The following is a 14,271-nucleotide window of genomic DNA, read 5'->3' on the forward strand; positions in this document are numbered from 1 at the left end:
GATGAGCAATACTCGAAAAAGTTTTGACATTTTAGCAACCAGTTTGAGCATTCTACATAATTACATTGGTCCAAAATTATTTTCAGATCTATGTCTAGCTAATTTTCAGATCTGCGTCTAGCTATTTTTAGATACTTCAGCAAAACACATTCTTTTCGTGTAGATATTGCAGCGTCACTGCTCACATTCACCTAGCAGTATTCAAGATCCATAATGCACAGTGTATATGTTCGCGATGAAAACCATCGGGTCTCTTTCCAGAACTTGGTAACGCGACGGAGAAGCAAGAAGGAAGATATGCGCGGGAATAAGGCGAGGTCCGATATAAAAGGAGCATGACGATTATCGACTCTTGCCTTCATTTTTTATACTCGTGGCAAGAGAAAGAACGAAAGAGAAGAAGAAAAAACGGCGTGAAAAGCGTACGACAGAAAACAAAAAAAAAGCGACAAGAAGGAAAAGGTAGGGGACGGCTATACGGACCGATGAGAGAGACGCGCGAAAGACGGGGTGGGAAAAGGGAGGCCCCGGTTTTCTGTGGGGGTTGGAAAAATATTTGCATACACCCCCGACCTCCCTTCCCCTATATCGGCCGCGCGATTCCTCGATATCGGTTCCGGCATCTCCATATTCCGAAGTTTTGCCAGCCGAAGCGACTTTCGTACCGAGCCTCTGCTTTTTCCTCCCTGCATTCAATCCCCTATCCCTTTCCCCCCTTTCCCCTCCTTTCTCCTTTATCTCTACTCGCGCGCCTCGGTTTCCTTATCCTTCTCTTTCTCCTTCTCTCTGTCTCTTTTTCTCTCACCTTTCCTCCTCCCACGATTCTCATCCTCTCGCTCTTCTCGTCGTTGGCGCAATGTGCATCAGAAAATATGAATCCTTCGTCGCATTGTCTACGACAGCGTTTCTCCAACTTTCCGCCATTGTGCGCGAATGACGAGGGGACAAAGGAAGAAATTAAGAGCCGTTCTCAATGAGTGCGAGAAGAAGCGTCGCGACGGCGATGACGATGGCCGTAATTTGCATTGATGCACCGAGACTGCGTTCGCGCGCATATAATTATCTCGTCCGTTATCTTTTCGCTTTCCGTTCTGATAAAAATCATAAGTTTTAAAGCGTACAAATAGAACAGAGTAAATTTATAACAGTGTACAATAATTAGACGCTTGATCATCCAAGCTATTTTTTAATAACTTATACATTATAATTATCTATTATTATATAATCTATTATTATCGTATTGATTGATATATATATAACTACACTGAAAAAAATGATGTTGTTTCAACAGCATTATTTTAATGGAAAATAATCTTGTTGATTTAACAAGTATTAATGAAAATAAAATTTTATTAAAACAGCATAAATATTTGTTTCATTAATGGTGTTATTGAATTAACAAAATTATTTTCAATTAAGATAATGCTGTTGATACATCATTTTTTTTTCAGTGTAAATACTACGTTTATAAAAACGCAGTCACGTTTAGGAATGTGTAAACAAATAATATCACAATTGCGAATTTTGACTAGCTATTTTCCTGTGATTTAGCCAGCACAAAAATGGCGATCTCGATCCCGCAAGAAATCGAATTATCATGTTATTCGGATACAATCAGTGACTAGTTTGTTAATCGATATTTTAACAGCGTAGCTGCGAGCAGATGGTGACGAGAATCGATCGTTGCTGCGCCATACCATAGCCTCGAAAAAGGCGAATGGTCAATGATCAAACGAACGCCGTTATCCGGCAGACGAAATGATATACATTCTACGTGAGGGAAGACGCGTTGTTACGATTTTTAATTGGAAATTTTTTCGGAGGCAGGGTGTTTTTAATTGACTATCATAACAAAAAGTAGACGAACGAAAAAATAAATTTCTCAGAAAAACTGCACTCCAAAAATATTAGTACATACTCGTATGTTTACTTCAAAATATTTTTATAATACAATAGTATTAAAAAAGTGTAATACAATATTCTTACGATTTTTTTTTAATATTTAGTGTTTACATACGCGTTTGTTTTTTATCTGAACGTTCGAACAAAAATATTAACAGATGGATTGTTTTACGTCTAAATCTTATTTTCCTTATTTTTCTACGGCAACTTCGACATTGTCGGAAAAATAAATAACAGAATTTTGAGAAACATTCGTATGTCGCGCTGTATCATTTCGCCGAATAACGGTTTCGGAATCAACAATGTGGGAAAGAAGATAATAGCTCCGGCATATTACTTTTGTATTTTGCGAATGATGAACGATGACTCCCTTTTTCTATCTCTCTCCATCTACCTATCTGTCTATCTATCTCTCTGTACTTAGTGTCTCGTCGTATCATATCACGTCACTTTAGACTATGTCACGTGTTACATGCTCCGTCATTCCTGATGATGTATGAAGAAGGGTCTTGGTTTCTTAAGGGCTTACCTTTCCAGGCTAGCTCGAAACCCGTACAATATTAGAGCCACCGTACGAAGACGATAACTGTTCCGTCCATGATGTCGCTCTTCGCCGTACACTGTCTCTTTATCCCCTTGGTAGTATATCGAGCTAAAGTTATAATTATATCGGTATCTTGGAAGTGTAACCAATACAATTTTGAAGGACGTATCCAGAGGTAGAAGGTATTCCAAACTCTCTTCCTAAGTTTTAAAATAATTTCTCCGTTTGAAAATCAAATCTTGTCGACGTAAAATTGCTTGTATTTTATTATCCGATATACACTAAGAAAAAAAAATATATATATAAAACAATATAATTATATTTATAACAATATAAATATAATTATATTGTTACTAACATTATAACAGTAATAATCATAATTATGGTACCATATATAATTATGATTATCAAGTAATTATAATCACAAATAACTACTAAAATACTACTAAAAACTTTTCTCTCAGTGTATCGAAATTCAATTCGAAGAAACATATGTTAATCATTAAAGTCATTAAATCTGGATCGGTAGATAAAAAAAAGCGACGTGATGGAAACTAATTAAATTTTTATTAAGGGCAAAATTATACTTCATATAATTTACGGAATAGGTATGTATTAATAAGATTAATACAGAAACTGTTTATTTAGATCATATTTGTACTGTGCTGGAAAAATCTATATCTCAATACGTCCTTAAAAATAGCAATATTCCTTTCTCTCCGTATCTCGTGTATCCGGCCAGAAGTCCGGTTTTATCTCCTCGGAGACAGGCGTGTTTCTCGTTTAAGAAAACGTCCCGTCACGCGTCTTATCAACGTGGCGAACCAATACGATACGATCGATCAGACACAGTTGGTGGGACGTGACGTCTCTTTCGAGGGTAAATCGTTTCCACGATCGGTAGGGCTCGAAGGAGGGCACGCGCGGTTAATTAAAGCGCAGCACCGAGTTAATAAGCGGCAAGTCGATGCTGTAATTAGCAATCATTACCGTCGAAATATCTCTTCCAAAGAGGATCAGTGTGGTGCACCGCCACCCACCACAGTGAATTTTAATTAATTCGATCGGCCGCGGTAAATTCCTCGAGAGATTGGCGACTGAGTTTAACACTTTGCCTACAAGCCATCAATCCCGCCCTTTTTTTTTATTAATTAATCGAAGCTTATAAAATGCCCTGTAGATTTTTCAGCGAATTAATTATACCTAATAAATTGCTTAATAACTTCGAGTGTAATGATATAATAAGTTAATATTAACTAATAATAATTTACAACAGAATAATCTTTGTAGAATGAATTCATGCCCATTTAGATATTATATCAAAGATTTCTATAAAGTATCATTTCGTCGTACTTATAATTTTGTCTTATTTAGCATTATCGTCTAAAATTGCGAAGTTATAGAAAATAAAATAAGATTCATTAAATACAAAATAAGATGCATAATTGTAAAAATAATTTCCGACGCTCGCGCGTAATTAGTTTTAAATTTAACCTCCCGAAAAAAACTTTTCCAACACGCTCGTGATCTAAAGCAAATTTCAATTTTGCACAACGAGCTAACCCATTAACCTCGCGGCAAGTTGCATTTCCAGCGGCTTTAAATGCACTTTGTTGCCCCTTTAGCGGGTTTAACGCGCGATGACGCGCAAACACGTATACCTCCCCCGAGAGAAAAGGAAAACAAAGGAGATCGGGAAATGTAAGAGGGTAAACCGTCGGCTAGTTTTCGTGGCAATCGAGGAAAAACTTCAAGCGCCATGCGATGATATCCAAACGTCAGAAATTTTCGTTATCCGCGCGTGCGATCGTGTTGGGGGTGGTAATTGGCTGGGAGAGAGAGAGCCGGGCTCGCGCGGGCGATACGCTTTCTAATATTTGTACACTTTGATTGGAGTTTGCCCAGACGGAACTCAAATTAATTACACACTTTTTCCTGCGCGTCCCGCATTCGCGCAATAACGCGATAACGCGCCGGATGAGTTTCTCGCGTCGACATGCATCGCTGTCGCTCAAACGAACACCCGTCTGTTCAGCAATGTGCGGAAAAAAAAAATGATCCCAGCCCGTTTTATGTACGCACAATTTGTAATCCGCACGAGAATTCTATGGTTAACTCTCTCAGAGATATTTCGCGTGAAAAAGGTTAATCGTTTTACCTAAGGACATATTTTTTTATCATGCGAATATCTCTTAGCTTTATTAATTTGAGATAAAATTGATATAGAGACTCAAAAGATTACAAAACGAGAAACCGATTTTTAGGCATTTGATTCGTACAATAATTGACGAGTATAATCACTATCTACTTGAACATAATATAAAAATTTCTGTAGGTTATACTAAATTCATATATATATAACAATTCATAATCGCGGAAAGTTCCGTCATAGACATTTCAAAAATTATTTACGTTGTGCTGATGTTATGCGCATGAAGCGCTATAGAATTTAAAGACTAGAAGCTTTATTTTTATCAAAATTAGCTGTGCGCTTTCTATCTCGCGTATCTCCTTAATTCACGTTACATCCATACTTTTAGCTACGAAGTTTTTTACGTTCGTCTTTTTCCTTGTTTCTGTTCCTGATTCCTGAACATGTACTTGCTTTATTTTAACAAAAGTAAGAAAAAGAACGACTGAAACGAGCGGACCTACTTTCTACGTGGCTTGAAGAAAAGCTCGGCTTGAAATTCGACCTCGTAACTCGCGGCAGCACAATCACCACCACTACCAACGTCAAACCTCATGCGTACTTTTCTACACGATGGGGGATACCCGAAGAGGTGGTGCGAGACCTTGCCGTCCAAAATTTAGGACGGCTAGAAGACAGGAGGATGAGGGAGAATGGCGCGGATCGTAACTTAAATTCAGAAGTGATCATTTTAATAGGGCCAAATTAATTTCTCGCGAGAATGCGGCGGCGACACTGCACCCGGAGGGTTGGCCTAGCAGAAGCGGGTACCGGAGTGGTGAAGTGAGGGTGGAGGAGACCACTGAAAGCTCGACTGGTGCGCAAGAGGAATAGAGCGAGCGAGAACGAAGAGAGAGGGAGAGAAAGGGAGGATCGAGGGTAGCGCCGGGATCGTGGGGCATAGATTATGAGATGGGTGACATTCTCTGACATTTTAGTAATGTCGCCACCGTCTAACCCAACCCGAACCGCCACCCGCGTCCCACCCCCGTGATGGTGGTATTTGGTACCCAAGGGGCATGCGGGCATAGTTTGCCACGCGCGGCCATGGTACAATTCGCCCGGCAAGTTTCCGCAGCTAATTACCATATAGTGTCTTGCGGCGCGCGCCTTGCTCTGTCTGCTCTCTAGTCGAAGTCCTTTAATAGATGTCCCGGCAGCTGCGCAGCTGCGAGAAGCGGTCAATTTTGAGGTGCGAATGCAATTGCGAATTACATTTGCACCGTGCGCCAACGGGTAATCTACGAAGAAATCGACGCAACTGGAACAATCGGGCGTGAGAGAAATACGTTTAAACCTGTGCTCCACAAACGTATTGTAGCTCTGAATCAATTTTGAAATGAATAGATTTATATTAGATCTGACTTCGATTCTGCACTACATTATCGATATTCAATTAAATTATTAGGTAAAAATGATCGCGAAATATGTTCAATATAAATGAGTGAAGAGAATATTCGATCAAGGTAAGTCTTGGTAATAATATTTTTGTATGAATTTTTACAATTTGCGTAATTTGCTTCAACTGGAAATTATAAAATTTCACACAAAAATATTATTAGGCACCAAGACCTACCTTGATCGAATATGGTCCTCTTCACTCATTTGCGTCAATTGTTAATATTGTTATGTTCATATAAATAATATTTGGGACAGTCTGTATTTTTTTTCCTTAAAACTCGTCTCGTTTCTTATTTCCGACATTTAAAATCCAGAGAAAAGCTAAAAAAGCTCGACGCTAAATTTACATCGCTTTCGCCCTTCTCACGCCGATGTCGTTTCGCTTCGATACAATCGAGATACCGACCCCCGTTCGACCGGGTCATCTATTTCCTCCCTCAGCTCCTCCGGCTGAAGACGACGTCAGAGGATTTCTCACCCCTCGTTCGCGCCGGATATTCACCTTCGTGTCGTCCTCTCTCATTTTTACGCCGGTTCCCCGCGATCGTATTTACATACGCTGCATCATAATAACGGCGTTCTGGTGAAACCATGAAAATTTTCCACCGACGAACGTTAACGAGCTTGGGACGATCGTGAGGAGCGTGAAGACGCGAAAAGAAGGAATGAATACGAAATTAATAATATTCCATAAAAGTGCGTGTGCATGTGTGCAAATCGCCGTCGCAACTTCATGCATCTGTACGCTGAAAAGCCCCTTCGCTTCTTCCCTGTCTGTCGTCTTTCCCACCTCATGTTTTAGCACTTTCCCCTCGTGTTCCACCTTTTTTCCCCGAGCAACTTTCGTATACCCTGTCGTGCGATTACTTCCAGAGAAGTGCGTGGAAACAACGCACATAATAGAATCAGTAAAATTGTAAAAATAAATTTATAAAAAATTCGTTGATCGGAAAGCATATATTTTATTTAATGTCATATAGCGCATATATTTTATTTAATGCCATCTGGGGTTGAAATATCGATGTAGAGAGGATTGAGATATTAATAGAAATTTGCAGGGATGCACAAATACACTTTTGCTATGATCCATGAATAATGTTTAATAATGCGTGTATATATACGTGTAACTACAGATGTTTGCATTTTAAAAAGATTACTGTGTCGAGACTGTTTGTGTATGTTATGTAGGTCGTATCGATATGATCGATCCGCGAAATGTGGTTAGAAATATCTTGGGATTGAGATCGTGTCGCGTCTGCTCGCATTAGTTGGAACTCGAAATCATTTCTGGCACATGGGGCACTTAAATAAGTCGCTTAAATGTCACGTTATTGACTGAAACTTTTTGACTATCTGTTTTAAGTCGGCCACGAATCTTAAAACATAAAGTGCTCCTCAAAGTAGGTTACAGTGATCAAGCTTGACACGAAAAAAATTGCAGGTGTCATATTTTTAGAAAATCACCTTTATATGCTATTCATGAAACACTTATGACGTACGCAAGAAGAATAAAAGGATATACTCTTATATTATTTCAAATAAATAATGTATTCTATGTATTTAGAAAAGCTCCTCCCACGAGATTTTTATTCATCGTATTGTAGCTTTTCATTAAGCTTACATTTGAATAGCCAATCTACAAAAATACTACAATTTTATTTCTTCAAATCATTTTTTAAAACTATAATCTACAGACACTTTATGATGTTCTTTTTTTAAGTGCAAGCTTTTAGACCTTTAAATATTTTTCTTTCGAAGTTCCATTATCATTCATACTCTTCACGCTCATTCTCATTCACGCTCCTTTCAGCGCGAATTCGATCTTTTATCTTTGGAAGTGGCTCGAAACTATAAAGTAATTATTTAAGAATACGTATCGTCCATTCGATTGACAATTAAGTAGCAGATTGTTTTTAAGTTCGAAGGAAGAAATGACGCGCAAGGCAGAGTTAATAAATAGAGTCGCACGACATGATGGCGTATTTCACGTATTTTCATCGCCAGCAGTCTCTTAGAGTGCCGTAATATAGGAACGAAAGGGATGAGAAGGTACAGGGAAAAAGATAGAGCCGAGAGACGAGTTTCGGAGGCTTGTAAGTAGTTTTATTAAGGGGTTCCTTTCGGAAAATCGTGGAGGACGGTTGAATATACATCGGTGGAGATATATGCGATATCGATTACCGTTTGGACTCCCAATATTACGTCGGTCCATCCGTGTACTTCCTTCTACATGCAACTATCGTAGGCAGTTGTACTTCTCTCTATATCTTTCATCTCGTATACGAGGTGTCCATAAAATACCTTCCATAAGCTTAAATTTCAACATTACGTTTACTATTTTATTTTGTAATTAACTATTCTATCGTAAATATATCGTATTATAATGCGTTAAAATTAATCACATTTTGTAACACACACTTTTATAGGGTAAAGTCGCCTATTATGGAATAGGTTCCTAATATGAGATAGGCAGCTAATAAGCTCATGTGTTTGGTTCTATTATGAATTTTTTTACTCTTAGTGTGAAACCTGTTTAGTAGAAAATTCATTATTAGATCATGCGTGTAATTGTTACAAAAAAGATTTGTGAAATTGAATGTTGTCAAATTTTATTGAGTTTAGTCTGTAAATTTTGTTTTATTATATAAAAATAAATATTGAGTAATAAAATCTACATGTAGTGATAGAGTAAGATCGTATTCGTAGGAAAACACGTGATATAATGATTTATTTAACTGTAAAGATTAGATTTGGTGATCGTGAAACCGCAAGGTATGGAAGTCGTAATATGAGATACTCAGGGTATTCCTAGCTAATATGAAATCATCTAAATAATTCAATATCTCAAAGTATACTATCGAACGAAATATTAAAAATGACGATTTTATTATTAAGATTATTCACATACAAACACATCGAAAAATTATATAATTATTATATATAACATTTAAATTCTTTGCTCCTACTTGTATGTAATATAATAAAAGCATGTATAAAAAGCTTATCTTTATTTTTTCCTTGGTTTCCTGTTATGAGATACCACCTCATACAAGAAAACCCTTGTATTTCGTATTAGGAATTTTTTTGAATGATCAAAATCGACATTTGATAAAAAATTTCACATACAACAAAGTATAGCTATTATCGACTGCTAACTTTTGGTGATAAAACTTAAATATATTTCCCATAAATTGAAGGTAAAAATTCAGGTTACAAATTAAATAAATTACAAACCTTTAAAAAAAGGTATCTCATAATAGGCGACTTTACCCTATTGTATTCTACATCCTTTCTCATAAATATTTGATTTTCAAATTTTTTTTCCATAATTAATATAATGTGATTGTATTATATTTACACTTGATTAAAAATCAAATTCTAAATTACAATCTTGAGAAGAATCCATAAATTAGGACAATATATAATGAAAATTTTTGAGACACAGTGTACTTCTACCCTTCTTTTTATCCCATCTATCTTGTTTTGTCTTTCTTTATCCCTCTTTCTCACTCTCATCCCTCGTCCATATGACTTCCCATCGCGCTCGCGAGCCAAACTCACACACAGAGAAATAGTATGTACATAAGAGTGGGAAATAGAGCCGCAAAATAACTTTGAAGCACCACATCTACGCAATAGTGTATGCACGTAGCGCGCTAAAGACACAACGCGCGACGTGAACTTTAACTCTTTAAATAATTAAGAGAAGTAGGTTAACTTGAGAAAAATATTCAAATCCTAAATAATATGAATGTGAAACTTAATATAGTAAATAAATGTTGGAAACAAAGAAGTCTGGAAGGAAAAAATTGAATTTGTAACAGTATATAAGATATCTATTTTTTTTTAATTTGTGATTATTATAGTGATTTACGCAAAGCGACATTAATTCGGAATTCTTTAATAAGTTACCCGATAATCCTGTATGGACTAAGTATCGATAAACAATTAAATTGAGATGATATATCGTAACGATCCGAAAATTGAGTTAGTCGAGAGATGGCAGTACGCGATGGTCTTATAAGAGTAATTCGAAGATAATGTGATCACAAATAGGAAGCACCTACGAGATACGAGCGTAAAATAATTTTGGAGAAGAGCGTGATGTATGCACGTGCACATGTGAAGAGCCGTGGTGAGATATGTACTTTGACCCCTTAAATAACCAAAGAATGCGCGGGATGTCGTTTCGGCGCTACGTGTCACGTGCGACATAAAATTAAGCGAGAGTACTCGGCGCTCGTACGAAGGGACTATGTTATCTCAACTGTGCAATCCAATTCCGCAAATGTAAAATAGAACAGTTGACGGGAAAAGCATTGTGCGCGCCGGAATCATAGATTTAAGAAGAGATCTCTATTTTTTCATATTATAATATTTAAGAAAAGTACAGAAAACAAATTCTTTTTATTCGACAAAGAATTTATAAACGGAAAATAATATTCTCTATTAGATAAAACTTCTCTTTTTCTCTCTCTCTCTCTCTCTCTCTCTCTCTCTCTCATTGCTCTATTTTCTTGTTTATCTTTATAAATTTGATTTAATTTAACTTTTATGCCGTCATTTCTTTATTTTTTTTTCTTTTTATCACTTTATTATTTTTTATTTTTATGTTTATCATATTACTTATTGTTCTTATGTCTCTGTAATTTTATTCTTTTTATCAATGCTTTTAATTTGTATGTACATTTTTAAAAGGTTTGCTCTCTCGCATTTTTAGAAATTTTTTTAATGACTTTATAAATTAATTATAGCTCTTACATAATTGATTTATGAATAATTGATGGTGCAACGTGTACACCATCCTGAACAAGTTCGCGGGGAGCTTTTGCAAAATTCCAAATTCCACTACGTTATAAATGTTGCAAACGCAAATATCCGAAACGGGTAGCGTTTCCCTTGGAAATAGCGTATGAACATAGGGTTCAGTGTATTTTTTTGACCCCTTAAATTGCCAGGAAGGTACGGACGGTCGTTTGTTAGCCACCACGTGTTATCGCTGCCTTGAATAATACAGTTGGTGTGTTTTACGAAAGTTATGCGCTTACACCCTTTAACTAAATTACGCTTCGCGGGGGTTTGAACGTTTACCCGATAGATGCGCCAAAAGAGATAAACCAGCACAGTATACGTCCATTTTCTGTGGTTTTTTTACCCGCTAATAAATATTTCACGCATCGTTCTCTTATATAAATTAATAATTTCTGTCGCAATATGAGACGACAATAAATTGGTATGTAAACAAATATTTTTTTTTTATGAAAGGATTATGAAATTGAAAAAAGAGTGATAATATTGAAACCGTTTGTTTCCATTCTATTACTTCGTTACGAACAATCACAGAAATCAAAATTGCGTGGAAAAAAAGAAAATTGCTTCCACAACACGTTTAAAACGTTGCAACGAACTGACACGTGCCTTCGAGGTATCGTTGACGTTAAAGAATCACTTTACTGGTGAAAGAGATAAAAGTGTAGTTCACTACTCGCTCGTGTAAAACGGAACACGTGCGAAATGGACCACGAAGAAAAATACGGAAACCCGTGCTACGCCAATGTTCGCACAAGGCAGCTAGCTCCATCGGTCGGTCCATCGAGTCTCGATAGTCGTGAAATCTTTCCCACATCCGTCTTCTAGCCCATTACTCGCCGCCTTCGTGCCTTCTACGATTTTTCCCATTAAAAGTAAGACGGCGCCCTCGTGCAAATCCCCGCACATTTTTACTGCCGCGTTCGTGCACCGATATACGCTTAAAATCAATGTTCAATGCACATACGGCTTCCCACGTCTCGCGCGAGTAACTGAAATGTGTGTGTATGTATCCCACGAAGAACACACTATGCGCATGTGTGCGTGTGTCGAGGGATTTCGAGTGAATGTACGGGGTGTACCAAAAAGTGAATGTAAAAGTAGTATAGAATTAAATGCTCAAAATATAATACAAATCTATTGTCGGAATTTGGTCAAAATAATCTCAATATCTGATACAACATCACAATATATTTTACTTCTGCAAAATGGACGAGACTCAGCGTCCTGTTAGTTGATTGTGATTCTGGCATTAACTGTAGAATTAACGAGATATTCAGTTTTTACGTTTGTCTCGATACTTTTAATGCTAACGAATTCGATAAAGTGTTCCGGTCGAGCGTGTATATGTAGACGATACCGCAATGAGCGCATGAATCGAATACAAATGCGTATGATGGTACACGTAGGGAAATCGATAAACGTTCTCTACAGCGCGTATTGTCATTCCTCGCGTAAACATAGATATTTCGTTCGCAAACTGATAGACTATAATAAATCGGATTTACTTACGATAATAAAATTAAACAATATATTGAAAATTTCATTCATTATTTTCGTTTATCAAAAAGACAATATTCTCTTGTGCACTATAGAAAAATTACATGTGACATTACAACAATTATATACTCGGTAATTTTGGAACTCATTATTAAAGGTGTATAATCACACACATAAAAAGTTATAATTTATTTTTATAAATAAATTATTCTTTATAGTAATTAAACAATTTACAGAAGTAAGTTTACAATTAAAGTTATGTGTGTTTATAGAAATATGTACATATTAATTCGCCAACAAATCATGTATAATGTTTCTTAAGCTTTATTATTGATATATACGTAAAAATGCAAATGTAATATGTGCGATATATTATCATTATATTGTATAATATAAAAATTTTTACATTTACATAGAAATATACTATATTGTTATTGTAATTTTTTGTTTAATATAAAGAATATTATTCATGCAATTACATCTAAAAGTACTGATTTTTATAAAAACGCACAATTTTATACATTTTCACTATAAAATGTGTAATTTTTACATATACAATACAATTATTTATGTAATTTTACATATTTTTTTATAACGTGTGATATTATCTCTAATATTCAAAACTAGAGAGAAAGCTGTTATTAATTGTAAAATTTAGTATAAAATTATAGATCTAGAATATCTATATATATATATTCTAGATTCTGGCTTCTCATTTCTTCTTTTAATTTGATAATGAAACGGTTATATTTGCCTTTTTTTGAAAATTTTATTTCTCGTTTCGAATCCACGAACAATCGTCAACAAAACAAAAGAAATGCCAAAGCTCTTCGATCTATATGTTTAGATTGCTCGACGAATACAAACTTTGTTATTACTCGGTGTGTACTTATGACCTTCAAAACATCTTTGTCTACAATCAAATATGTTATCAAACTATCTAGAAAGTTGAACGGATAAATTGGTGGGCTTTAGGCAGAGACTCCGCTCGTTATTCAATCGCACAGTATCGTCTTATCAATGTCGCGGTCTTTCAATAAATTGCTCGCTTTGCTCAAAATTATTTGCGTTCGTAATAAGTGGAACTGCAACTTTAGCTTCTAAACGTGCTTTAATCATGTTACATAAAAAGCATAAAAAAGTTTCATAAATACACGTGTTGGTCACATCGTACTCAAGTGAAAAATTGTGTAATTTGTTTTTCCAACTCGGTTCCAACGCTCGTGAATACTTGTCCTTCGCAAATATCGCATGGTAGTAATTTTTATGTCGTAATTGTGGTTTGCAATTTTACATTAGATTTTACAATTCCCCATTGGAGGAGTCGCGAGTTCTGTTGTCAATTCATCGCAAGACTGGATAAATTTCGTTAACGAACCTCATAGTTAGTGGCCGAACTTTCGATAAGCGCGTTAGTGATACAAGGCATGCTATGGACACGATAGCCCAAAGTTTAACAATATAATTACGGGTGATGTATAAGGACAATAATGCCCATAGTGACTGTAAAGTTGATATATTGCACGACGAACTTCCGAAAAATATATTTATTAAGCTTTCGTGTCGAAAGTCCAGACCAAACTGACGATCTAAGAATCTTCAATTCTTAACCAGAAGAATGTCAAATTCTTAACTTAAGAATGTCAAAGATACGTCGTGTGATTGTCGATCGTCATAATCGTGAAACATGTTACAGTACATAATATTTCAAAAACATAAGTATTTCGCGTATAAACTGATAGACTATGATAAATTGGATTTATTTATGATAAGAAAATTGAACATAAACGGAAGAAATAGTTTTCCTAAAGTATCTAAAATTTAGCTATAGATATAAACCTGAAAATATTTAATCCTTTTATTTAATCCGTGATAACTCAGTAACAAAAAATCTTAAAAACATTTTTTTTTAACGATTTTGTAG

General features: G+C 35.8%; 1 pseudogene; it reads left to right on the plus strand.

Moving 5' to 3' along the window:
* Positions 1-12,055: 12,055 nt before the first annotated feature.
* Positions 12,056-14,271, plus strand: part of LOC108728720 (uncharacterized) — a 53,789-nt pseudogene continuing 51,573 nt past the window's right edge.

Source organism: Mycetomoellerius zeteki, unplaced genomic scaffold, assembly GCF_001594055.1.
Source record: "Mycetomoellerius zeteki isolate Tzet28-1 unplaced genomic scaffold, Tzet1.0 scaffold64, whole genome shotgun sequence".
Taxonomy (NCBI): domain Eukaryota; kingdom Metazoa; phylum Arthropoda; class Insecta; order Hymenoptera; family Formicidae; genus Mycetomoellerius; species Mycetomoellerius zeteki.